Here is a 25,360-nt window from a genome sequence, read left to right as displayed (position 1 = left end):
ATCTTTCAAAGATAAAGGATAACCTTCCCCATATGCCTTCCCTCCCCCAGCTTATTTCTCCTTCATTCCCATTGGATAGATTTGTTTCACATGCCAGTGCCTAAACCAATCACTTCGAAGGAGAATGGAACTCTCAAGGTCAGTTAGACTAAGCATGACTCACAGCTGGGGAATGGAGATAGAGCCCACCTCACCTGGAGCACCTGGCTGAGGTACCTGTCCGGAGTCAGGGTTCAGTTAGGAAGGAGAGAGTGAGAAATGGCTGATGGGCAGGCTGCCAAGAGTGACTGCTGCAATGGCCTTCGCAACACCCTGCAGATTACACAGCTCTCAGCCTATGCATAAAATTGACCCTGTGTCCACACTGGCCACACTGGCCATTAGGAGAATGTGGTGGGGGGAGGAAGATACACTTCTCCCCGCCTCATCAGGGATATGGGGACAAAAATAGATTGCATTCTCCTAGACCCCAAACACACACACACACACACACACACACACACACACACACATACAGTTTGGGGAGTGTTTGTCAGTTAGGAGGAGTGTGAGAAATGGAAAACAGTGAGGAGAGGAAGGGGGAGGCTATAGTTGAAAAAATTGGCATGTCAACAAAGGATAGAGGAGAGAACATTAGCAAGAAAGAAAAAGGATGGGAGCTGGAGAGCCCCCAAGCACAGAAGCTGGGGAAATGAAGGGACAAATTCAGGAAGGAATGTTATTTAAACTGTGTGCACATCTGAGGAGCAGAAAAACCAAAGGAGCCACACAAAAGGCTGAACAAGAGAGGGGAGCCTGGGAGCGAGAGTTAAGAGGAGGGCTCTTTCAGAGCAAGTGTAAAATGGTGTTATCGTTTCAGCAGCAATGACCCAGCACCAATTCTATTTTTCCTTAGCATGAAATCTCTGCTGTTCTGAAATTATATGACTGTAAACTACTATTTCTATGAGGCAGGAGGAAAGTGTGGAAAGGAATCCCATCAAGCCGATGCTGGGAGCTGGGACAGAGTGGCAGCCCCTGGCCAGAGACATGCACGGACACCCACATGAACAGCTCCTGATGAGGAGGGTGGGAGCTCTGTTTATTTTTTCATGCCCAGACCTTCAGGGGGCCCTTAGGGCAGTGTTTTTGGAGCCCAGATCTCATTCTTGGTATCCCACAGAGCTGAGGCTAAGGGCAGGAGGTTTTGAAATATCTGGAATCTCTTTGACCCCAAGTTAGTGGCTGCATTCTCTGATGAATACTTTTAATCATCCAGCCCAGAGATGGCAAACTCAACCCTTCTGGGGACTGATGCTGTGAGAATAAGGAGACTAAAGAGAATTTGCTGGAATTATTCTTGGAGAAAACATGGTATTTGTTTACAAGAACACTTTAATAAGTCAGTTAAGGTGGAAGGTGTGACCCTAAAGCCATCCTGAAGTCACAGACAATGCTCTAAAAGCTGCCATGCAAGGGATAGGGGAGCAATTTTTGCTGCTTCTAATGGGAGGTAGAGTAGTTGGAATTCCGTGTGCCAATTAGAAGTTATCTCTATGTTTCTTTTCATTTTCTCAATAAATTTTAGTTGTTTCTTGTCCTTCTAGACATCTTCCATAGTGGAGTCCCCAGGACATGTTTTTGGTCTCCAGCTGTGGCTAGCACACAGACTCATGCACAAGGACTCTATGGTCCATCTGTATAATGGGTAGAAGAAGATGGTGAGATGCTGCACTCAGTTGACGTAGCCCTCCTACCATCCCCAAATGTTTAGTAAAAGTCTACTAAGACTCTCAAAGCATTAAGCATGAGAGGATATTTTTCTGGAAACTGGAGCAGAGGCTGAATCTTGCTCCTGAGAAGAAGCAGGGGTGAAACAGTCAGGATGTGAACATATTGAGAGTCAGAGGGACACCTCTACTGATGTCTGGAGTCACTTGGGCAAAACACTGTCTCAGTGTCTGAAACAGGTAGGGTCTGGGCAACTATCAATCAATCAATCAACCAATCAATCAACCAAACAATGGGAATTATTAAGTTTTTGCTTCATGCTGGACAGGTATGATAGCAGATATGACAGATACAAAATATGGGAAAGACATGGCCTTCAAGGAATTTATAATCTAACATCCACACCAAACTTGAGCCCAAAAGGGGTGAAAATGTGCGCTCATGACCATGATTACAATAGAGTTCAGAGAAGCAGGGGTAATAGAGTCAGAAGTAGGGAGAGTTTTATGAAGGAGGATGGCTTGAAAGCAGAGAGGCAAGATCTAGCCAGAGAGGAAGATGGGAAGGACATCACTCCAGGCAAAAGACCAACCGAGGCAATGACAAGGAAGCAGGGATGAGACTGGCAGACTTGAGGGGCACTTGATCCTGCTGCCATGAAACTGGGCAGCCTCTTAACCTGATGTCAAAGGAAGAGAGAGGGACCTTCAGGGCCAGCACAGTCTCCATAACTCAGAGAGGGAGGACATCCCACGAAAGCCAGCAAGGTCACATACTAGACAGGGTGAGTTTTCAGAGCAGGGGGCTTGAGAAGAGGTCCTTTCTGTGATTTATAACTCTGTGTGACCCTAGACAATGGCTGCTCCAGACCCCAAAGTGCCACTTCAGAGAACAGAGATATGTTTCTTCACAAAAATGTGATTTTACCGTAATGCAAAAGCCAGAAAAATTAAATCTGGACCAAAAGGAGAATTTCTCACAGAGATCTCTGGTTTCCCCTCGAGGCTCCCAGGGGCGCCCAGCCCTGCGTCCAGCCTGCAGCCTGTTGATCCAGCCTCTGCCTTGGGACAAGAAAATTACCAATTCCAGTCTCGCACGAGGAATTAAGCTTGGAACAATACAGTATTTTACAATCCAGTACAAGCTGCATTTATCCAGGGCTTTTCATGCGTGGCATCTTAAAGCTCTTTATGACCCTTTTTTTAAAAAGGGGAGAGAAAATAAAGAGAATTTAAAAGAGAAAACCTTCTAAAAACCCAAACCCCCTCTGAACTAAATGAGCCATTGAGAGTGAATAGGCCTTAACAGTGGCCTTCAGAATGGAAACAGAAGTCCCACTCGGATGGAACAAGAACAACAGAATCAAAGAAAATCACAGCTCAGAGAGGGCTGCACAGGGCCTGAAATGTACCCCTCAGCCCCTGGGCACTGACAGGCAGTGCTGTCTGCCCCTGGCACAGTGAGCTTTGGACGGGGGTCAAAAGACGGGCTACGACTCCCATGTAAGTGCAGACAGGACCAGAAGGCCACCTCTTGGCCCTGAAGATGGTCAGCGCCAACCTCAATGTTTGTGCTACTCATCCAAGCATCACCGTCCCCAGTAGCCACTGCACAGGAAGTGGTTCTGCTGTGGGTCTTTGGACTCCATCCTAATCACAGCTTCCCTTCCCAAGCTCCCAGGGCCCTCGAGCCGGGTGGCTACACAGCCTTGGCCACGCCTGCCCTCCTTGGAAGCCCCTCATACCTTGAGCATCCTTCACACACCTCCTCTTGCTCTCTCTCACCCTATGCCCCCATCCACTACCCCCCGGCTCTTCCTCTGGGTCCTGGTTCTTGCACGGCCATCTCTCTGCTTGCCACGATCTGATCCGTTCATTCTTTTAGGAGTGTATAAAATGATAATCCCTTAATATGATACTGATCTTGAAAAATATATGTATGTCTTAAAGAGATCTCCAATGTTGTAACCAGAGGAGAGACCTGGAATTTCCATGGAGGTGGAAGTTGCCGACTAGAGACGCCCAGGGTGGCCTTGGGGCACCGGAGGCAGCAGAGGAGCTTCTCCGTGTACATGGGAAATACAAGCAACTCGTCTTGGGCTGTTGACAAAGTAAAACCATTGGCCTCCTGAGTCAGTCCCTAGGCAACCCAGCTACTGTAAATTGAAAACTCGAGGTTATGAGTTCGTTTGCTTTTTTTGTTTTTGTTTTTGTTTTCCTGCTGAGTGGGAATGAAATTCCAGAACAAGATGAGATTGGTGAGTTAAAACAAAATCAAGAAAGGACTTCGGAGGGATAAAGTTTGAGTTGTATAGATTCTAACTGCGCTATGACATCCACCTTCCAGAGATTTTGTGAAGAGTAACGAGATATCTCTAAGCCCCAGAGTGTGGTGTTTGGCACATAGTAGGTATTCAGTAATTGCTGACTCCAATTACGCTCCTTTCTGGCCCCTCCCCGCCCCTCTCCACCCTGTTTACCCTGTACTCCCAGCCTGTGCTGGTCCAGCGCTCTTTAGCAAGGTGTGCCAAAAGCTCCTGCGGGTCATTTTCCTGAGCCCCTGGGGACGGTTAGTGTGCGCAGCGGCGCGGCCAGGGCCACAGGCACCAGGACTAGGAGGCCTGCCGTCCTGACTTGAACCAGCTCTGTGCCGTGGGACAAATCATTTCACTCCTCTGCACCTCGGTCTCAACATCTGTAAAATGAGGTCATTGAATGAAACGATAATATCGAAGGTCCGTCATGGATCGAATATGCCAAGTTTGGGGAGAAATCAGGCGATGATACCATTAAATATGTTCAACCCCTCTGGATCATGACTACTGGTTTTTGAACTGCCCACCCACTTCTGTTTTAAATGCAAGTATTGTTTCCTCAATCCCATGAGTCCTAAGACTGACACTGAGGTTTGGAAGTGAAAGCCGAGAGCATCACAGGCAATGTAACACACTGCAGGATTAGTGTGTGGTTCGCTGAAATGCATCTCCTGGTTAGCCACACAGCTAATGTCACACTAACAAGACAGTGGAGACGACTTGCTCTGCTGGGCTGCAGTCTCCGGAACTTCCTCGATTCCTAGGGTGGAAGGAGCCGGTGACTCTCAGTGTCCTCCCTGACGGCTAATTGTAGAGACAACATGGAGGGAATGGAAACCAGAGGATGTAATGGTGTTGCAAATGCCCTCTACCATTTGTGCACCCACCAGTCTGACTCTCCACGGCCAGTGCACACCTTTGGGTCAAGCTTTTCTTCGGCCCATCAATTCTCAGCAGCTGGAACTGATGACGCCCTGGGAGCTGTCCTTCGCCAATGCCTGATGGGAGAAGGTGGATAATATCCGCATGTTCGCTCTCCTTCGCCCTTCAGGTGGGGTTACTCTTGGGGGTGTCCATCCCTGGCTCCTCCAGCTCCCCAGCAGGGCTATGCACCCACCGCCCACAGTGGTAATTTGCTAAATGAGGCCCTCTACTGGCTGCTTTCCCCTGCCTGCCCCACTTCCTTATCCTCTTTTTTAATTGAAGTATAGTTGATGTACAGTATTATATGTTGCAGGTGTACAATATATTGAGTCCCAATTTTTAAAGGTTATATTTCATTTATAGTTATTGTAAAATATTGGCCATATTCCCCATGTTGTACAATATATCCTTGTAGCTTATTTTATACCTACTAGTTTATACTTATTAATCCCCTACCCCTTTATTGCCCTTCCCCTCTTCCCTCTCCCCACTGGTAACCACTAGTTTGTTCTCCATATCTGTGAGTCTGTTTCTTTTTTGCTATATTCACTAGATAGTTGCATTTTTTAGATGCCAGAAATAAGTGATATCATACAGTATTTCTCTCATTGGTGTTTCCTGGGATCACCTCCCAAAGGAACTATTTGTACTCAACCCCGTGTTTCAGCCTGCTTTGTGGGGAATCCAAACTAAGACAAATGGTTCCGCACCTAAAGATATAGCTTTGATCTAGGGTTTCATTCAGTATCTCATTTATTCATTTGACAAGTATTTGTTGTGTTCCTGTGGGATCAGGTCCTGAGCCCAGTGCCAAAAAACTATCCGTACACGTTCTGTGAAAGATGAGTAGATGGGTGCTTGGCTGAAAATCTTCCGTGACAAGTACGGTTATCTGTGACTGGGCAAGGGATTAAGGGACCACGGAGGTGCCCACCCTTGCTGGACACGGCAAAGTCCAGATGCACGAGTATCTGAAGACGAAAGAGCTAGCTGGGAGAAGTTTCTAATCCAACAGGCACTCTCTTCCCCAGCCCCCAACCGCACAAAAGCCTCTTTATGCTGGGCGGCCTGAGAAGGTAGTTCAGGCAAATTTCGCTCAGGGGAATGTGTAGCAGGAATAAAAAGAACTGCGCTGCATCCTTTGTGTTTGTCCAGGTGTCTGTTCACATCAGAGGCACTTCCGGGGACTGACCTGCCGCAGGAGCTCATCCGGACCTTTGAAGCCTGCAGCCCTCTGGCCAGTAGTCATGCCCCGCAGCCTGGGAAACGGGTACTGCTCCAAGCGTGAGCCTGAGCATGTCACAGAGGGCAGTTACCCCCGACGGGCAAAGGGAAGCATGCAGACCTCCTTGTGTCATCCGGGGTCCTGAGGAGAGCCCAAGCTTTGTAAAAAGAATCATCAAATGAGAGTGACAGGGCTTCATTGCTGAGAGAGTGAGGAGGCAGCAGCTGAATAAACGCCGTTCGCACACTCGCCTTCCGGGAGGACCCCGGGGTGCTCACGGTGCCTGAGTCCGAGATGCGAGAGGGGTCTCCTGTCCTTCCTTCCATACCGCAGAGGCGCACGGAGGGCCTACGTGTGCGCTCAGTGCGGCGAGCTCGCCCCTACCCAGTTCAGGAGTTTCTTCCTTCGATTTACCTAAGCCAAAATGACATTCCCAAACCTCAATTTTAATAACCATCAGTTACCGGGAACACGAGTTGGGCTAAAAGCTAAGGAAGTTTAGTATTGAAATCAAACAATACAAACGCCAATTTAAGCACATTTTTGTGATTCCCTACATAAAACAAAAACAAAAACAAAAAAATGAGAGAGAATTGTATTTTTCTGCTTCTTTTCCTAAGTGGCCCTTTTCCTTTGCTTTGGCTTCTGCCCTAAGGCCAGACTGTTTTACACTGGGCGGCACTGGGGAGGTCCAGGGAAGACGAGCAGGGGAAGCAGCAGATTCCCTTTACTGTTCGATGCAGCCACGTGGAGGCAAGATGGACGGGCCCAGAGGGAGGCCACTGCCAAGCCGCTTCTGCCACCAAATCCACTGCGCCGTGGGCCTGGGAAGTTGTCGCTCTGCAGCTGCTGACCACCACATTAAAGAGGGTCACGGAGTGAGTTTGTTTCTCCTAATGAGAAGATATCAAGTATTGTGTTCAGAAATTAAATAGGACCACTTATTAATGGATTTTAGTAAGTGGCATTTATTAAATTCATTCGACTTTTAAAATTAAAGGTCAAATCTTTAAAAAATTAATTTTGGTACTGAAGTTTAATAAGAGTAGAGAAATGGTGTGAGAGGAGTAGGTAAAGTCAGAGAACGTGGTCTAGATTCTGGAGTTTTGTTTCTCCCAATAGAAGCACTATTTGTAACTGTGCGCTAGGCTTGCGGGGGAAGACAAAAAGGCAATAGGACACCGCTCCCACTCAGGGAGCTGACACTTTGGTTAAGGGACTAAGGCAAACCCCAAAATAGTAGAGTATAATTTAGACTGTAATAAGTAGCATAAGAAAATAGCCATCAAAGTGATATAGGAACTTTGAAGAGGTAGAGGCCATCTTGGTGTGGGAAATGCATTCACTCGTTCATTCATTCGTTTGTTCAACAAACGGCACCTACTATGGCCAGGCACCATTCTAGGACATTGAGCTAGCAGTGCACAGAATAGACCTCCCTCGTGGAGCTTACAGTCTAGTAGGGAGAGACCGATAATAATCAGTGTGCACACCGAATAAGAAAATTAACTGTTTTTTAAAGAGGTCTTACATGCAAAGAGAAAAAGGAAATAGAGCAAGAAAAGGCATTAGTGCATCTGGGTAGGCTTCTGCAAGGATCTTGACTTTCACACTGAATGGAAGTGTTTCTGAGCAGCAGAGTGGCATGATCTGATTGACATTTTAATAGGGTCGCTCTGGATTGAGAACAGTTTCAGAAGGTGTTTGAAGCAAACACTAAAACCATTATAGTTGGGCTTCCCTGGTGGCGCAGTGGTTGAGAATCCGCCTGCCAATTCAGGGGACATGGGTTCGAGCCCTGGTCTGGGAAGATCCCGCATGCCGCGGAGCAGCTAAGCCCGTGAGCCACAACTACTGAGCCTGCGCGTCTGGAGCTTGTGCTCCGCAACAAGAGAGGCCGCAACAGTGAGAGGCCTGCACACCGCAATGAAGAATGGCCCCCGCTCGCCGCAACTAGAGAAAGCCCTCACACAGAAACGAAGACCCAAGGCAGCCAAAAAAATAAATAAATAAATAGCGTTCCCTTTAAAAAAAAGAAAAAACCATCATAGTTAATGTGTGTTGAGTAAATCCTACATGCCAGATACCTTGATAATCGAGTATCATGGATTTCCTAGTGCATCCTCCTATCAACGCTATGGGGTAGATACTATTTTATCCCTAATATACTGAGAAGGAAACTGAAGCTGAAAAGCTAAACAGTTTGTCCAAAACCTCACAGCCAACAGGAGGTAGGACCTCACAACTGTCAAACGTTCCAACCCCTAGCTTCCCTGCTTCCAGGCAGTTCTGTCACACTGGGTATCAGGCTTCCCTACAACCCACTTTCATATGTGCATTTCCTGTTCAAAAGCCTAAAAGTGTTCCCAATATTTGAGGCCCTCCTTTGGGAAATCTCTGTTCCACCCAAGCCAAGAAATACTTGACTGTAATGGTCAAAGCACTACTGAAATGAATACAAAAGATAAAGCATATCATGTCAAAGATTTTGTAATGTAATATAGCAGGAGTTATAAGATCTGTGTTTAAAAAAAGAATACAATTCAAGCAAAAAGAGTCAGGCAAACAAAAAGTTAATTGAGTTTAGAACTCTCAGCTCATTGTCCTTCAAACATGCCATGCTCACGTGTCAGTTTATGCCTGGCTCTTGCACACTGGCCCTCACACATCTTCTTACCCTCGTAAGAAACTTATAGCTAAGCACTAATTGTTATCATTCCCAATTTAGAGATGAAGAACCAAGCTCAGATATGATTAATTGCCAAGGTTACACAGCAAGGTGACATCTTGGAATCCAACGCTGTTTTTGATAACTCCAAATTCCATAGGCTTTTTACTATATTACGCTCTCTTTTTTTTTTAGCATCTTTACTGGAGTATAATTGATGGTCTAACACAAGGAACGAATGACAGACAGCAAAGTTAATGGTTGCCAAAAAGAGCACACAGCTGGGTACAGGGTGAGGTGCCTCTTACCCAAAGAGGCAGAAACCAAAGCCAAACACAGCAATAAGTACAACAAGCTGAGTCTGGAAGGGGCCAGATTCCTAGATGGGTGATAGGTCCAAAAGCAGGGAAGGATTTGCCCAAAGCCTAGGTATGAAACCCAAACTGGGGCTATTGGGACATACAACAGAAGAAGAAATAGGGAGAATCTTGGGGAGAGGGTTGGGAAGTCAGGGTGCTTGATAAAAGAGAAGGGCACAGAATGTCACTGAGGGGACTCGATAGCAATTCCTGAGTAGAAGTATGGGGGAGGAGCAGAACCTCCGTGAAGGCTTTAGACCAAATGCCAGCTTCGTGCAATGGAACAGAATGACACGGGCAACAGCAGGTCATGGGCTGGTGGAAGACCTCTGTGGAGGGGAATTCCTCCCCCACGTTCAGACTGGGAGGCAGGCTTGTCTTCCGCAGACCCATGCCGAGGCCCTGAGGTGTCCAGGGTCTGGGATCTTTACTATCCAGGGTGCCTGACCACATTTAGCCATATCATACCATTATTTAACTCATCCACTCTCAATGTTATGGGACCTTTACAAAGAGATTTATTTAGTAAACTGAAGTGACTTTTCTCTGTGCAGAACTTGTCTCAAAAAGAATTTGGTTGTATATATTTTAGATGAAGTCTTGTAATATTTTTATCCAAGAGTCCTTGGATTTTGTGAGGTTAGAGGATTCAAAGAAATTCTTTCAACATTCTACTATTTTGCCATATATGGAAGCTTTGAGGATATATGAGGAACAGTGTGCATGATTCCTGTAAACTCCCATGTCTTGTTTTTAAACCTGGACGTTACCTGGGATATATCTCCTCAGCCCCAAATGATAAAAAGGTTTGGCAATTAATTATTTTTCCATAATCAAACCCATGCAGGATTCTGAAGCGTGAAGAACACTGTTTAGAAAAAAATACGTAGTAAGGACAGATCATTACATTCATCACGTTACATCTGACATTCAGGGTTCTCTTCCTTTGTCAACACCCCACTGCTGCCCATGTGATCACGTGGCAGCCCTTGCACCAGGCAGGGCAGATAGGAAAGGTAGGCAACAAGTGCCTGGCTGAAATCACTCATTTTTCCCTCCTCAAAATTGGCTGAGTACCCAATCTCCTATTTAAATATTAATATAATACAAGCTAAGGTTAGGATTTTCTCCCCCTCCCCTCCCCCAGCTGGGTAAATAAACTTCTCAAAGGAGAAAACCAGAAGGGAATGTTAAGGCACATCTACATTTCAGTTTCTGGAAACATGAGGACAGGGCATGGCTTGATGGATTGGTATCAAATTTGTCTTTAGTGACTCTTATCCTACATTCCTATCTTATTACAGGCAGCTGCAGAAGAACCAGCAATCCCAAATGTACCTTCAAGGGCACAGGAGGAATAAATAACGCATGAAGGATTTCCTGGTCAGACAAATTTTGGAACTTGTAGGACATGGCTCAGAGTCTCTGGAGTGACAAGCCCAATGAGCGATATCACTGATATTCTGAACTTAATTTTTTTAAGGGAAAATTTATTTCAGCCTTGAAGCCTTTTATTTTCATTTTACTGTATTTTATAGTCCAGAATTGCACTGTCCAAAATGGAAGCCACTCAATGGCTATTGAACACTTGAAGTGTGGATAGTCCGAATTGAAATGCTATACGTGTAAAAAACACCCCAGATTTTGAAGACTTCATACAAAGAAAGAATGTAAAATAACTCATTAATAATTTTTATATCAATTACATATTGAGATGGTAATATTTGGGCTATATTGGGTTAAATAAAATATATTATTCAAGTTAATTTCACCTGGTTCTTTTAGCTTTTTAAAGCGGTGTCTATAAAATTTTAAACTATGTATCTGGCTCACCTGAGTGGCTTGCATTACATTTCTATTGTACAGCAGTGATCTGGAGAATGCTTCTCTCTCAAGAGTTGAAGGGTTTATGGTTTTACTCCACTTGCAAGTTAAGAAGTCATCCAGCCAGAGTTTAATGGTTGTTGGTATATGAGACTCGTGGGTCAGAGACAAAGGATAGTTTATTTCTCACAGCAATAGCAGTAGCCAGAGTATCAACATATTTGCATCAGTTCATGAAGCCCCAGTTACACAGGGTGATATGGAAAGTGCAATGTGTTGCATTACAGGAGAGGAATTTGGCACACAGAGAGCTCGGTTCTTTGATACAAAGTGCAGCAAGCAAACCTGCCATTTGCTCTGGAGGACAACTATATCTTCCTCTTCCAGGCTGTTAATGATATAAACATACTTTAAAAAGATACCCCAGAATAAAGGACAGTTAGTGCATTGCTTGCAAAATATGCAGAAATGCGAGACACCCATGGAGAATGATCTACCAACATCCTCATTTCCTTCGTCTTCTTTTCTTATACTATATATTACTCTTTGGGTGTGTTATATTTCTACAGACTAATTTAATACATATTATTTAAAAACCAACATTAGTCTCTAACTCACTGTAATTTTCCAAAGGGTTTATCATTTCCTTACTGAATTGTACACTATGATAGATCTTAAGCCTCACTTCCCTTCCCTGAAAAGAACCCATTTTCCTGAAATCATGACATTCAAAATTTACTTACATTGGCAGTATTGCAGAAAAGTAATACAGGAATCAGAAAACTCAACTAAAACAGGCCAATTTTCTGGGCACACACATTTAAGAAACACTTGGAAGCGCTGGCACTTTAAAAAACATTTGTTTAACTAAATAGTGATTGAAAGTCTCCTCAAAGCCTAGACTCTGGAATCTCAGTTCCCATGGCAGCACACAGGTCCCAACAGGCTCTGCCTCGCACCCTGGAATGTTGCACCTTCAAAGCTTCTCACCAACATCAAGTAGTTGGTTTTCACAATGCAGAAGTGAACTTGATTGTTAAGTACTGTTTTCCAGATTTGACTGGCTTAATTCACTTGCCTCAGGCCTCAGCAGTCAAAGTCAAAAGCAAGAGATGGGTCTAGAATATCAGGCTTCCATGCCGTATTAACATCCTTGGACTATGTCTATTTTTGCATATGAAACCAGTCCTCCCTACTCTTTTAAATACAGACAGTAAGTTACAGCTCATTGTGTAATACTATATGTTTTTATTCTGTTGTTTAAAGACTATTTTATTTTAGTTTTTAAGTTATCACTATTTCACTTTTAATTTTTCATTCATTTGAATAGGTAACAGATGCACACAAGAAAGCAAAAAAAGAGGGAGTGGGGATGCATTGAGAAGTATGCTGCATTCCTCCTCTGTCACCCCACCTCTAGTTCTCTCTGGAGGCAACCCTCCTTGTGAATAACTCCAGAGATAGACCATGCATTTAGAAACGTGTCCCTTATATTATGCAGTAGATATGCCTGCTATACACACCTTTCTGCATCTTGCTTTTCTCACTTAGCTTTAATCTTGGCGATCATTTCATAACAGTATCCTCACTGCCTCATTCTTTTAACTGGACCATATTATATTTAGTCAGTTTCCTATTAGGGGCATGTGGATTGTTTCCAATCTTTGCTGTTATAAGCAGCACTTATTTACTTATTTAGCTAACACTTACCCAGTGCTTGCTTTGCTCCAGGCTCTGCAGTAAATATCCTTTTACTTATATTATTCCCGGCATATGCAAAAAGGTAAGAGACACAGCGGTTCTGCTACTTTTCAGCTGTCCTAGGTAAACTGGTTAACCATTCTGAGTCTCAGTTTCTTCATTTACAGAATGAGGATAATAATAGTACCTACCTCATAGGCTCATTGAGAGGATTAAATGAGTTAAATATATTATATATAATATAAATGTTTATATATAATATATGTAAAGCATGGTGTCTAATACAAAATAAGTATATTCATTATAGATGTAGTTTGCATTTCTCTAATTGAATTAATTTGAGCATCTCCCCAATTGTCTGTTTATATCCTTTTCCTGTTTCATTAAGGTATTGACCTTTTAGATATTGATTTGTTAGGCTTTTAAAAATGTTTTATACATACACACACACACACACACATATATATACAGTAAATATTATGTTCCCTAAACTGAGCCCAGATTCCTGACCCACAGAAACCATGAGATAATAAATGATATTGTTTAAGCAACTCTGTTTTGGGGTAATTTGTAATATAGCAGTGGAGAATGTAATACACATATACCCTTTTAATATATAAATATGTTTATATACATATACACATATATAAACACATTTATATATAAATACATATATCTTTTTCAATTATATATATATATATCCTTTGTCTATGTATGAACTGAAGATATTTTCCTAGTTCGTAATTTGTCATTTCATATTTTTCCCACCACGTAGATATTTTTTATCATTATAGAATCAAATTTATCCACATTTTTTATGTGAGTTCTGAGTTTTGTACCTTACTTGGAGAAGTCTTTCCTATTGTCAGATGATAAGAAAATTTGTTTTCTATTTTTTTCTGGTACTTTATACTTTCTTTTCTTTACAGTTAAATCATTGATCCATCTGCAAATTATTTTGGCCTTAGGTGAGACACTTTCTTTTTTTCCAGATATATGTTAATAACGCTATTTCAATACCATGAAGACAATTTAAGAAAAAAGTAGTTTAATTTTAGAAAGCTTTATAATTGACTAATAGCACAAATTTTATTTTACCCAGTGTGTGTTCTATAGGAGGATGAGAACAAGTGTGGCCTATCTCATCCAGTTCATTATTAATAATAAGTATAGTAAGTACTCTCCCTTGAGGGCCAGGGCACAATTACCGATCAAGGCACTCAGCTACAAAAGGAAGATGCTAGGAGCCGCAAAGCCAGAGGACACAGCTAAGCTGTGCCAGGGTTCCTGATGCACAGAAACTATGAGATAATAAATGACATTGTTCAAGCCACTAAGATTTGGGATAATTTGTTACATAGCAATAGATAATACAACCAACATAGATTAAAGTGGGGAGGTCAATGCAGAAGTGGAAGCCAGTGGCAGTTCTTTTCTGCTTGCTTCTATCTTCTCAGTGAAGGAGGGAGCAAGGTCATCAGCTGGGAGTGAGGGTGCAGCAAGAGGTAATAGAGGTTTGGGGAGAGATAAGAAGGTATAAAATAGAAGCATGGGAGAGTTAATAGACCAGGGAAGCATAATATGTTTGACAGGTATCATACAAGCTGCAATAAGCAGTCATGAATGTAAAGTGAGAACAGTCAGCCTGGCTGTGTCACTCTCTGCAGCCATGGTCTCTTGAGTGGGTGCAGATACAGAGCCAGCAGAGGTTTGGCTGTAGGCAGAACTAGGGTTTTGCCAGATGAGCATGATAAAGAAAGAGGCAAGGGATCCGAGGCAAAGGAATGAATATCATGACAGATCACGGACTGTAGGCTGGGTAAGTAGGAAACTGAAGAAAGTAAAAAGATGTGTTCAGTGGTTATAGGTCCTAGGGATGGCAGAGAGTTTTTAACATCAGAACTTAGTGGAAGTGACCTGGAATAATAGGAAGTGATGCACAATATCTTTAAGAAACAAAACATCATCTGGTAAAGTGAACATTCTTATGCTCTTTGACCCAACAATTCTGCTCCTAGAAAAATTCTTGCAAATATGCAGCAGAAGACATGTACAAGTTATTTATAGCAGCAGAATTAGTGATATAAAAAAGTTGGAAACCGCCATGGAAGAAATGAATGAAGAAATTTTGTAAATTCACACCACGCAATATTATACAGCAGTTATACCAAACTATAGCAATGCCCAACAACATGGAGACATCTTATTTATAGAATAGTGTGGAAGAGAGCAAGTTCCAATAGACTACCTGCAGTCTATCATTTTCATAAAGTTCAAAAAAATGACTAAACAACACACTGTTTAAGACTACATTCATATATAATGAAGTCATTTTAAAAATCAGGGGAATTAAAAACACAAAATCAGGGATAGTGGTTACTTCTGGAGAGGAGGCAAGGAAATGGGGTGAAGAAAGAAGACATAGGTACATACAAATAAAATAAACAAGATAAGAAGTAGTGGTCAGATATCGGGAGGCTTGGAATTAAGATTCTGGAGGGGATACAACTGTTGGTGAGGACAGGGTCACCTGGTATGACTATGTGAGTGAATGGCTGAGCTAAGATGGAGTGTGAGATGTTTGGAGGAGCGGAGGTCAAGAAGATGAACAGTGTACTGGAAGATTCATCTATATGGATATTGAAAGCACCAAGAATACAATGGGCATAGTGATGGAGAAAGTGACAGTGAGCCAGGAAGAGAGGAAGTGACACTGGAGTCAGTAGATAGTTGCCAACATGAAAGTGGCAGATGATACAGTCCGATGTTACGAGTTTCAAAGATGGTCATTTTGATGGAGGAAGGTGGGACAATGGTTTGAGACCAGCAATAAAGAAACAAAGAGAACATCTATCCTGTTCCAGTTTCTGTGGTTCCAAAGATGAGAGAAGAGAAAGCAGCCTTATGGAAGACTGCAGAGGGAACAATGTCCTTAGGGGAGAGCCAGTTAGAACAAGAAGGTGAAAGACACATTGGGAAGAAGGAGATTTCCTGACTATTCATTGAGTTCCAGAGGCACCGAGTAAGAGTTTTGAGAGTTGGGGAAGGATGAGAGATGAGGTCAATGAAGGAGATATATAGATCTTTCAAAAATGAGAATCTGGAGGATAAGGAATGACCAGGGAACACTGGGTATCAAGTGGTAACTGAGTTATGCAGAATGAGGTTAGTCCAGAGGATCTCAAGGAAGATACTGTCACTGAGACAGTGTTAATGGATAGGGAAGAGTGGGTGTCTTGTCAGAAACATGCAAGAATGTCTAAAGTCCGGGAATTTCTTTAGGACCTGTGATAGAGGCAGGGAGCCTGGGGCTGGGGTGCCTCTTGCTTCAATCTCCTGCTGCAATATTGATCCAAAAAAGTTAGGAGGGTTCCACTCAGACTCTGTTTCTGTATGTCAACCACATCCCTCTCTCATGCTTTTCCAGAATCACAGCCAAAAGCATTCAGAGCCTGCCAGCTGTTACATAACACTCACCATTCTTTTTATTTGTCATTATCCATCAAACCCATTGAAATTATACCCACTGGCCAAAGACCTTGGGCCTATATTCAAAACCAAAAAACTCAAGAATAAAACAAGCACAAAACCACTCATATGGAAACTGTTCCTAAGGGTAGGGAGCCCATCCTGGGGGACAAGGAAAGGGGCCAGGAAGTGAATTACTCCACTCAGGCATGGATTCAGGCTGGGGGTCCAGGGTGAAGGAGACCACTGCAAAGGTTAATCAGATCCCTTTGGCTGTCCTTAGCACTCCTCATGAGGTGTTTCATAGAAGGGCTTTGTCCTTGGTAGGTCATTCAACCCTGAACGGCCCAGAATAACTGCACCATTCAGTAGTGTGTGCCCATAATGGACCACAACCTCCTGGATGGTTGATGTTTTAAAAAGTAATAATAATATGTGGGTAAAAGTTAGAAAACAACCACATAATTCCAGTCCTTACCATTGAAAATAGCCATTATTAATCATATGTCATGACTCCTTCCAGAAGGAGTAAAATTGTGTGGCTGTACACTGTATAAACTTAAAATTTGACCATTATCCCTATTTTAACTCAATGCAAGAAATATCTCTTTAGTTTCTTCTATATACAAGGACCTGTGTATAGAAAAGAGATTAAAAAAACAAAAAGGTCATGGTTTCCCTGTCTTCAGGAATCTTACAAGAGAGATAGATAAGTAAATGGGTATCTATAACATAGGGAAGAGTGTTGTCCTTCTTGGGGTTCTACCAGAAGTAGATCCTGATACGAAGTTTCAAGTGCAAGTAGTTTGGAGGTGAAGGAAACGTTGACAGAGGAATGGGAAAGTGAGACAAGGAAGGGAAGGCAGCCAATAAAGGGGTTATCAAGCCAGCAACCACTGAGGGGAACCCAGCTTAGTCCAACTGGGGAAATGCTGGGGGCTACTATGAAACACGTGCCTCAGGGTTGTTCCACCCACAGGGCAAGGGAGCTGGGATATTTATACACCTTCTGTTAGTCATTGGTTGAGGGCTGCTCCTGACCTGTGTGAATTCCTCCATCTTTTCAGCCCACAGCACAGGCAAACAAAATCAAGCTAAGTGGCCAGAAAAAGCCCTCAGGGGAAAAAAAAATGCTATTATGGCAGTTGGAAGTCAGAACCGGAAGTAAAAGTGAGGAGATTTGAGAGGGATATGAATTACATCTGTTATAATGATAACTCAGTAAATATGCAAATAACATATAACTGAGAGACAAAACAAAGAGACCTTAATTCTTGCTGTAGTTTTAGAGAAGGTTTCCCAGGTGAGGAGACTTTTGAGCTGGACCCCTGTGTAATGTAAGTTTATCATTCTTCTTTGGATCTCTTCTATATATTTGAATACTCTTTCTGTGTGGAGGGACTTTCCCCACTTAAGTCTATGCCTCCTTAAGGTAGAAGCCAAAACCTTTTTCCCAGCTTCCCTTGCAGCTGCAGCGTAGACATGTGACCTGGGTTCTGCCAGTCCAATATACCTATGGCAAGACTTGACTTGGAGGCTCATGGTGCAAATAAGGCACTAATCTGGCTAGTCCTGATGAGGGCGGTGGCAGACACCCAGCTTCCAACACAGCAGCAAGAGAAAGTCTAGCACCCCCTAGTGTCAGAGATGGAAACTGTGTTCTCTGTGTCTGGCTGCAGCAGTCCTGTCTACCCTGGATCAGTCCTTCAGAGCAGCCTTCAAGTCAGGCGCTCTGGCCCTTCCAAAGATTCTGTGAAATCATCTGATATTCTTTATAAATTACTTGTCTGCTCAAACAAACTAGCATGGTTTCTGTTGTTTGCAACAAAAACCTTGATATGATTTTAACTTTTTTAAAGATTTGCATAGGCAGAGAATTGTGGGCAAGGAACGCCAAGGTCAGAGAACAGCACAAGCACAGGCGTGTAAGTGTGAAAACCCAGAGGGTGTTGTTAGAAATATTGGCTTATTGGTGTGGCTGAGTAAGAAAGGAACTCAGAACTGTGTTGGATGGTTCACCCGTGTCCCTGGAAGAGAGTAACACTATGAAAATGAAGCCGCACCTTAAGGAATCGTGATGTGTGTCAGAATTGGCTACTAGCTGTAATAAGAAAGAGCAAAGTGGTATGAGTGGCTTTTGTGGCTTCTCATTGAGTGGGGTTGTTAACCAAAAGTAGGGCAACAATGAGCTGGAAGATGAAGGCGGGGGCAACATGGATTGGACTTCATCACACTTCAGATCTCGGTTTCAGTTTTGTGACCACTTACTATCTATAACCCTTGGTACACTTTATTTAACCTTCTTGAGACTCAATTTCCTTCTTTTAAAAACAGGAATAATAAAGCCTACTTTCCTAGTCTCATCAGCTTAAGCATTCCAGGGAGAAACCTGTAGGCCAACAGAAGCGGATTTATTGATCCATTGCCAAGAGGGAGACCACACCAGAGAACTGTGGGATATCTCACTGAACAAAGGAAAAGATAGATTTATTATAGGGTTTGGGAGAAGGGTAGAGTTAAGTAAAATTTAATTGAAGTAGTATTTTGATAGACTCAAAGAAGTCAACAACAAGCCTGGAGTGCAAAGTAGACCCAGGGTCCTGTTTCCTTGGAAATGACCAAGTTAAGATGGATCTGAAATGCTGAGTCCAGACACCTCTTATCTCAGGCTCTGCACCTGGGTTGGAAACCAAAACTACTCCTCTGTGTCAAAGTCACTTACGTCCTCTGGGCAAGAGTGAAATGTTTTATTCTTAACCAACCGCATTTCAAATAGCGAAGTCTCTCATTGAATAAGAAAACAGCAGTCACTCAAATAAAGGAGTCATTATGATACTTTGTTGTTGAAGCATGTCCTTGGAAGAAATACGGCTTTCTGTTAACTCTACAACTAGCTTTATCTGTGTTTTCTTTTTTTCCAGTCAGTTGAAAGGGAAGACAGATTCTTATCCTCCAAATTAATTTTTATTTCTCAGTCTCCCCTGTTGGCCAAGGAATGACAAGATCAGCCCGTAAGATATTATTCTGTGAAATCCAGATCTTCACCATTGTCCAGGTCCCATTGATTAAGTGGTTGTTTGGAGAGGTGGACTTGAGTCAATCCTTTATATTTTTTCATTGAAATATGAGCTATTGAGCCCTTTGATATGATAATGACTTCATCGTAGCATTTAAGACTCTGTAGATCACATATTTGAGCAGTGTAACACAGACTAATAAGCAGAGAAATAGGGACTTCCTTGGTGGCACAGTGGTTAAGAATCCGCCTGTCAATGCAGGGGACACGGGTTCGAGCCCTGGTTCGGGGAGATCCTGTATGCCACGGAGCAACTAAGCCCCGTGCACCACAACTACTGAGCCTGTGCTCTAGATCCCACGAGCCACAACTACTGAAGCCCGCGCACCTAGAGCCTATGCTCCACGAGAGAAGCTACCACAATGAGAAGCCCATGCACCGCAACCAAGAGTAGCTCCTGCTCGACGCAACTAGAGAAAGCCCGCGCACAGCAACAACAAAGGCCCAACCCAGCCAAGAAAAAAGTAAATAAATAAATAAATTTATTTTAAAAAAAGAAAAATATTTGACCAAGGTTTGTAGTATACTTGATCTCAAGATCATGTGGGCTAACATCATATATAATCACTGTAACCATGTCAGTCATACAAAGTTTGCCATAAGGATTTTTGTTAATATCTGAATATTCACTTTCAATATAGTTAAGTATTCTAGATGTAATTTGGAGTAAAACTGTCCTTGTGTGCTTTGTATGTTGAAATTATATCAGCAAGTTGAGACTTAAATGTATATTTATTTTTCCAAGAATAAACTGCAACAATAATTAAAATGATTACATGGGTGTATACAACAATTCACCAAGCTATGCACTTAAGATTAATACACTTTATGTTTGCTACATCTCAATTAAAAGTTTTTTTTTTAAGAAAAGAAAAAGAATGAAAGAGTGTCACTGAAGATAAAAGTTCCTTGCTTAAGGTTATACAGCATTTAATTGCAAGAATAAAATGCAGCAAAAAAAAGAAAAAAAAATTACTGTGAGACTAATTGTGAAAATATTCTTATCTTTGAAAGTTCTGTACTGTGTACATGAAAGTAATAACACAAACACTCAAGAACTTTCAAAGGTAAGAAAATAAGGAAATAGGTGGGCATTACATTCAAACTTTAAGGGACAGTGTGGTAGCTTAGTGGTTGAGTTATGATTTGAAACCAGGTTGTCTGAATTCACAGCCTACACTGTCAACCATGAAGTTATATGAAATGAATACAAAATATGTAGTTAACTGCCTAGTTGACTGTGAATGTCTTAAACATAGTCATCATTTTGGAAAAGTTGACTTGGCAGCATGACGGGCCTGAGATGATAACCCAAATTCATTAGAAGGGCAAAAAAAAAAAAAAAAAAAAAAAAAATTGAGGTCTTGCATTCAATGAAGAAAAATCTAAAAGGGAAGCTTGACATTTCTCAAGGTTTTTATGATCCCCAAAGGAAGAAATAACTGAGAGGAGAGATGAGTGGCCTTAATTATTTGAAGTTTCCTCAAATGCCAAGTCAGGACATATTACACCCCAGCCTGCAGCTTGTAGATCACAAAACACCACCACTTCTGTGAGGACACATTCTTGTGGTCAGGAAGAGGCAGCATTTTGATCTAATCGGTGTCTATTTTGCTGAATCTGAAATTGAGGAAGTGCATTTTTCCCTAGTGGCATTCCTTACAATCTACTAAAAAGTTTTTAGAGTTGGTCAGGACCAATGTCCATCATAGTCTAGCCTTCTCCAGTGCCACTCATCCAAGGTTCAAGGATGCTGAAGCTGATCTCATCACTGACTAGAAGCTCTGTGCAGGGTCTCACCAGCGGTGGGATAAATAGAGCATGCTACCATTTGTGACATCCCATAAGCCTCCTCCAAATGACAGTTTTGGGAACCAAGGCTCCACTGCTCACAACTCTTCTCAGCGTCACTCACCACTCCATCAGGTGGCTCGTGGAGCTATGCTAGTTCTTCCACAAAGAGAGCTCTCTAAACACAGGTCCTGTCTTCTAGACCAGGGGCTGCAGCCTCTCAGGGCGGCATGGTGACTCTTCTTTCACCGGGAGTGTGGAGAGGTCAGGGTAGCACAGAGAACAAGTTGAACAGCTTCCACTAGAGGGCACTGCAGAATGAAGTGGCCTCTGTCCTATGCAAGGAAGGGCGCCAGACCTCAAAGAAACACATCCCCCAACAGCCAACTTCAGAGCAGAAGGAAGGGGTACAGTGAGTACAGTCTCACCACTAACATTGTGGACCCTGGGCATGAGGACAAATGGAGGCTCACACGTGTTCTGATCATTTTAAACAGTAGCCTTAAATTGCAAGATTTGATTTAACCTATTCGAGTTGTGCTGTTGATGAGAATAATTTTCTTGCTCAATTTAATTTTTTGATCAGTAATTAGAGAATTTCTCACCTATTAAAATGACTAAATTGAAAGAAGGAAACAAACCCAAAAAACACTTCACTATACCAAGTGGTAGCAAGGATGCAGAGCAAGGGAATTCTCACACACTGCTGGTGGATGTGCAAAATGATGCAGTTACTTTGGAAAACACTTTGGCAGTTTCTTACACAGTTAAAAGTACACTTACCACATAAATCTGCAATCCACTCCTAGGTAGTTACACAACAGAAATGAAAACATAGCCACAAAAAAATCTACAAACAACAAATGCTGGAGAGGGTGTGGAGAAAAGGGAACCCTCTTGCACTGTTGGTGGGAATGTAAATTGATACAGCCACTATGGAGAACAATATGGAGGTTCCTTAAAAAACTAAAAATAGAATTACCATATGACCCAGCAATCCCACAACTGGGCATATACCCAGAGAAAACCGTAATTCAAAAAGACACATGCACCTCAATGTTCATTGCAGCACTATTTACAACAGCCAGGTCATAGAAGGAACCTAAATGCCCATCGACAGATGAATGGATAAAGAAGTTGTGGTACATATATACAATGGAATATTACTCAGCCATAAAAAGGAATGAAATTGAGTCATTTGTTGAGACATGGATGGATCTAGAGACTGTCATACAGAGGGAAGTAAGGCAGAAAGAGAAAAACAAATATCGTATATTAACGCATGTATGTGGAACCTAGAAAAATGGTACAGATGAACCGGTTTGCAGGGCAGAAGTTGAGACACAGATGTAGAGAACAAACGTCTGGACACCAAGGGAGGAAAACCGTGGTGGGGTGGGGATGGTGGTGTGCTGAATTGGGCAATTGGGATTGACATGTATGCACTGATGTGTATAAAATTGATGACTGATTAAAAAAAAAAAAAAAGACACACACATTATCCTTCTTTCATCTCCCACAACAGTTACATGGCAGTATATTATTAAATCAATATTCAGTACTCACATGATTATGACTATTGTTCTGATATAAATATTGAAAAAAAAATAAAACAAAACATCAACAGACTTCTTTTGAAAATTGGAATCCAGGGCTTCCCTGGTGGCACAGTGGTTGAGAATCTGCCTGCCAATGCAGGGGACACGGGTTCGAGCCCTGGTCTGGGAAGATCCCACATGCCGTGGAGCAACTAGGCCCGTGCGCCACAACTACTGAGCCTGCGTGTCTGGAGCCCATGCTCCGCAACAAGGGACGCCACGATATTGAGAGGCCTGCGCATCGTGATGAAGAGTGGCCCCCGCTTGCCGCAACTGGAGAAAGCCCTCGCACAGAAACGAAGACCCAACACAGCCAAAAATAAAATATAAAAAAATATAAATAAATAAATAAAAGATTACTAAAAAAAAAAAAATTGGAATCCAGTTCAAATCTGTCATTTTAGATTCTTATTTTTACTTCTAAAAAAAAAAAAAACTTGTAAAAGAAGGTTTAGAGCAGCTTTTTTCATAATCTCCCCAACCTGGAAACAAGCCAAATGTCCATCAGCTGGTGAATGGATAAACAAATTGTGTAGTGACTGCATATAATGGAATAATATTCAGCAATAAAAGGGAGAGATCTATTGATACTTGCAACAACATGAATGACTCTCAAAGGGATTATGCTAAGTGTTAAGAAGCCAGACACAAAAGATTATATACTGTATGAATTCAATTTACATGACATCCTGAAAAAGACAAAATGATAGGGAAAGAATCTGATCAAAGATTGCCAGGAGCTAGGGGCTGGGAGAAGAGTGGGAAGGGGATTGACTACAAAGGGGCACTGAGGAAACTTTCTGGGTTGATAGAAATACCCTACGTCCTGATTAAGGTCATGATTATGTAACAATATACATTTTGTCAAAACACATAAAACTGAACACCTGGAAAGGGTGACTGCTACTATATGTAAATGATACCTCAAAAACCTGACTTAAAAAGAATTTATAATGTCCTATTTGCAAATTTTATGTAGGTCATACCCAACAGAAGCCTGCCAGCTTTTCTTTCAATAGTTTTTAAAAACTTAAGCACAATGCTTCTTTGAAGATTTACTTATTTTTCCTTTATAGCTCTTTCTCTCTTCTGAACTCCAGGTTTGTATTTTCAGTTTCTATCACAATTGCATATTGTACGCATTCTCAATGATCTAAAGGATTTAAAAGCTTTTAAAGTAATATTCAAAATTTACAAAACAAACATATTTTCATCAAATTCTGTAAATTCAAATAAATTCAAAAAAATGGAAAAGTAGGGAGTTCCCTGGTGGTCTAGTGGTTAGGACTCCATGCTCTCACTGCCATGGCCCGGGTTCAATCCCTGGTCAGGGAACTGAGATCCCACAAGCCATGCAGCACGCCAAAAAAAAAAAGGAAAAGTAAAAATGATTTTTCATAAGTTTTCCAAAGAAGTTATTTTTCTTCTGAAGTATTCAAAATTATCTATTAAAAGTAAAAGATAAAAGATAATTATAGTTGAACTATCAATATTTAAAATTAAAACTATTGGCCCTGAACCAAAATGGCGGAGTAGAAGGACGTGCTCTCACTCCCTCTTGCGAGAACACCAGAATCACAACTAGCTGCTGGACAATCATCAATAGGAAGACACTGGAACTCACCAAAACAGATACCCCACATCCAAAGACAAAGGAGAAGCCACAATGATATGTGGCTTAGGAGGGGCGCAATCACAGTAATATCAAATCCCATAAATGCTGGGTGGGTGACTCACAGACTAGAGAACGCTTATACCACAGAAGTCCACCCTCTGGAGTGAAGGTTCTGAGCCCCACGTCAGGCTTCCTAACCTGGGGGTCCAGCAACGGGAGGAGGAATTCCCAGAGAATCAGACTTTGAAGGCTAGTGGGATTTGATTGCAGGATTTTGACAGGACTGGGGGAAACAGAGACTCCACTCTTGGAGGGCACACACAAAGTAGTGTGTGCATCGGGATCCAGGGGAAGGAGCAGTGACCCCAGGGGATACTGAACCAGACTTACCTGCTACTGTTGGAGGGTCTCCTGCAGAGGCAGGGGTGGCTGTAGTTCACCGTGAGGACAAGGACACTGGAAGCAGAAGTTCTGGGAAGTACTCCTTGGCGTGAGCCCTCCCAGAGTCCGCCATTAGCCACATCAAAGAGCCCAGGTAGGCTCCAGTGTTGGGTTGCCTCAGGCCAAACAACCAACAGGGAGGAAACCCAGCCCCACCCATCAGCAGTCAAACAGATTAAAGTTTTACTGAGCTCTGCCCACCAGAGCAACAGTCAGCTCTACGCACCACCAGTCCCTCCCATCAAGAAACTTGCACTAGCCTCATCCACCAGAGGGCAGACAGCAGAAGCAAGAAGAACTACAATCCTGCAGCCTGTGGAACAAAAACCACATTCACAGAAAGATAGACAAGATGAAAAGGCAGAGGGTTATGTACCAGATGAAGAAACAAGATAAAACCCCAGAAAAACAACTAAATGAAGTGGAGATATGCAACCATCCAGAAAAAGAATTCAGAATAATGATAGTGAAGATGATCCAGGACCTCGGAAAAAGAATGGAGGCAAAGATCGAGAAGATAAAAGAAATGTTTAACAAAGACCTAGAAGAATTAAAGAACAAACAAACAGAGATGAACAATACAATAACTGAAATGAAAACTACACTAGAGGGAATCAATAGCAGAATAACTGAGACAGAAGAACGG

At 42.4% G+C, this 25,360-nt stretch overlaps 1 protein-coding gene across 8 annotated transcripts in view; it reads right to left on the bottom strand.

Annotated features, from left to right (window-relative positions):
* Positions 1-24,971, bottom strand: part of LOC309656867 (uncharacterized protein) — a 103,424-nt gene extending 78,453 nt beyond the window's left edge. For 4 of the 8 annotated variants that reach the window (XM_082453891.1, XM_082453892.1, XM_082453893.1 and 1 more), the window contains exon 1: positions 24,664-24,970. The gene's annotated coding sequence lies outside the window, so the exon portion shown is untranslated. Of the gene's footprint in view, positions 1-24,663 lie in introns of all 8 variants that reach the window. The other 4 variants (XR_014261518.1, XR_014261519.1, XR_014261520.1 and 1 more) reach the window with 4 other exon arrangements.
* Between the last annotated feature and the right edge of the window lie 389 nt (positions 24,972-25,360).

This window comes from Balaenoptera physalus (assembly GCF_965194825.1).
Source record: "Balaenoptera physalus genome assembly, chromosome: 3".
Taxonomy (NCBI): domain Eukaryota; kingdom Metazoa; phylum Chordata; class Mammalia; order Artiodactyla; family Balaenopteridae; genus Balaenoptera; species Balaenoptera physalus.
This window is presented reverse-complemented; position numbering and strand designations above follow the sequence as displayed.